Raw genomic sequence first — 3,198 nt, 5'->3', positions numbered from 1 at the left:
ATATAAGCCGGGGTTGGAAAGTCATATGTAGATTAAGGGATAAGTTAGCACCTGGTTACAGTAATGGACAATGGACCTTGGACCCTAAGGGTTACACTGTTAGCGGCAGATATGAGATGTTGAGGAAAAAAATTTCAGAATGTGCAGTGGCATAAGCATATCTGGAATAACTGCTGTGCTCCCAAGCACCAGTTTGTGGGATGGTTGATAGTTAGAGAAGCATTGCAAATTAAGGAGAAATTATATGCTCTAGGAATATCAGTTGATGATTAGTGTTTGTTGTGGGAAAGAGACAGATAATCACTCTCATCTTTTTCAAAAATGTGATTATAGCAGCAAGATTCTACAGGTTATGCTTAGTGTCACGGTCCGGTACTTTTGCCGGATTGTGGCGCGCACCCTCGCCCGGCGCAAGGCAAGATGCAAGCGACAAGGATCTTCGTACTAGTGAAGGTTCGCTCACTAGCACTACACTCGGGTCTCGGCAATACTCGACAGGATTGCAACTAGAGCGGCAAGCACTAGTATTTGTCAAACACTAGGCGTTCGTGATCGGTCTCGGTGTGTGAGTCGGGATCCTACTGTCGATCCCACAAACACGGCTTGTTAGCAAAGTGAAGGCTAAAAGTCGTTCACAACAAAGTAACAACAAGCAATACGAAGGCACAAAGTAGGGAGCAGATTTTCATTCACTAGTACTCCCTAAAGGGGGAAATATGATAGTTACATCCTGGTAGCACGAAACATTGAAATTTCAAAACTAGTGTAGAATAGCGATATACCTATTTATGGAAAGCTATTCTAAAACAATGCTAGACTAAGAAAGTATTTACTACAAATGTACAAAGGGAAATGAAATTACATAAGTATGAATAAATCTAAGGGTTCGAGTGTGCGGATCGTCAGACTCTCCCCCACCTAATCTGTTGCCGCCCTCGGCAACGCCATAGTCTTGAATGCTGCTTCAGTGAGACATCGTGCTTGAGCCCTGGTTGTCCATGTTGTGTTGGGATTTGGCTTTCTCTGCACTCCGGCTTGTGGCGAGCTTCTGACCACACAATGATCGGCGTCATCGTCCCTTCAAGGATAGGCTGAAGCTCCTTGAAATAGAAGTTACCGAACATCATGTTCTCCAAGTCCACTCCTCGCTCCTTGTCTTCCAGGGAATTCCACTTTGTCGTTGTCCGAGTAAACATATCTCGGGGTCTCTCCAAACACTTGCACCCATGGACCTTTCCCTTGTCTATCTTCACTGCGGTACCTGCATTCAAGGACATGTGAGATCTACAGGACGCCGAATCAGCATTTCGGCGCGGCCCCCTGATGGTACGAGGCCTTATCTCTTGGGTCGACTGACCCGCAACCCAGGACGTCGATTCAGCATATCGACGCGGCCCCCTGATGGTACGAGGCCTACTTTATTGGGCATCTCGGCCCTCCTTGTCTACTCCTCGGTGAGGTGGTAGACTCTTCTTTCGTCTCCCAGGCCACTTAGCAGCGTAGTTAGCCTGGGTCTTGTTCGCCCTCGGCTCCACTGAACTATTAGGCATTCTCCAAGGTCGCATCCCTTGTTTCGGCGTCGGTATCACCCTCATAGACGAAATTCGATGCTGCCCCTTGTCTTCATCGCCGTCTACCGTCTTCACTACGATAGACCCCATTAGTAGCATCGATCCTTCACTCGGTTTCAATACTACCAATGCTCTCTGAAAGAACTGCATCCCGAGTACTAACTTGAAGTCATCCAGCGGAACAGTGGTGAAGTCGAGCTCCCCTGCCCACTCACCAACTTGGACCGCGACCTTCTTAGCCACTCCTTGGACGCGTCTCAATTTCCCATTGACCGGCTTTAGGCAGCTGTTGGCATCTCGCAGAACTAACCCCAACCGATCAGCTTCCTTTTTGGTAACAAAGTTGTGGGAGGCACCCGAGTCGATCAAGGCTCGTGCTTCCTTCCCATTCACCATCAAGTCCACGTACATGAGCCCGTTGGATTTCTTAGCGCTGGAATCTTCGTACTTCCCCATCGCGCTAATCCTTTGAAGTGAGCCCATCCATGGTTGGTCTTCACCATCACTCGAGTTTTCGTTACACTCTAAGTGATAGTCGGCCAATGCCCCATCAAGACGCTCTTGAGCCCCCTTCGGCATCTTCTTGAACATGGCATTGAACTCCGCTTTGTTCGGACAATCGGCCATCTTGTGGGGACCCTTGCACACAAAATACGCGAACGGTTTCTTCGTTGTGGAAGCAGTTGAGTTTCCCGCCTTCGAAGACGAGCTTGAGGGCGAGTTTGTAGTGCTCGCCGATTGGGCTTGACTTCCTTGCGAGCGGAACCGACTGTTCCCAACTGAAATGGCGCTGTTTTGTGGCCTTTGTCCATTGTACCCACTTTGTGACACACCAGTATTCCCCGTTGGTGCCACAACTCTTGGTGCCTCTCGTTCCCCATGAAAGTCGAGCAGGCGCTCCGCGGCCGATATGGCCGAAGACAGAGTTTTGAGATTCTGCCCCATGACCTCCTGTTGTGCCCACCTCTTCAACCCGTCAATGAATTTGAATGTCCTATCCGTCTCGGACATTTCGGTAATCTCGAGCATGCACGCTGAGAATTCCCTCACATATTCTCGGATTGATTTGGTGTGCTTGATTTCCTTCAACTTCTTCCGAGCAACAAACTCCGTGTTCTCGGGGTAGAAGTTATCCTTCAAGATCCTCTTGAAGGCGGCCCACGATGTCACCGTAATCGTGCCCGCATCAATTTCCATGTACCTAGCCCTCCACCACATCATGGCATCGTCGACTAGATACATGCTTGTCGTGATAACTTCTGTGTCTTCGTCGAGTCCACTTACTCGGAAGTATTGCTCTATATCGAAGATAAAGTTATCGACCACTTTCGAATCCCTCGCCCCATCGTAGGCACGAGGTGGAGGTGCCTTCACCTTATGGCTCCCCCACAGATTTCCCGTCATTGGCCACCGCTTTTTTGAGCGTGGCGCAAGTTGTGGACAATGGGGCCACGGGGGCGCTTGGGAACAAGCGTTTGCATTTGTGGAGTCGCCACCAATTTATTGTGGAAAATTGGAAACCATTCGAATACCTCGTGCCATGTCAAGAAGCAAAGTAGTGACATGAACACCAATAACTCGTCACCCTTAGCATTCTATGTCTAGAATGACTCTCGTGGATGCCAAT

The sequence above is a fragment of the Silene latifolia genome, chromosome 6 (assembly GCF_048544455.1).
Source record: "Silene latifolia isolate original U9 population chromosome 6, ASM4854445v1, whole genome shotgun sequence".
Taxonomy (NCBI): domain Eukaryota; kingdom Viridiplantae; phylum Streptophyta; class Magnoliopsida; order Caryophyllales; family Caryophyllaceae; genus Silene; species Silene latifolia.
The sequence above is the reverse complement of the archived record's forward strand: the minus strand, read 5'-3'. Positions refer to the sequence as shown.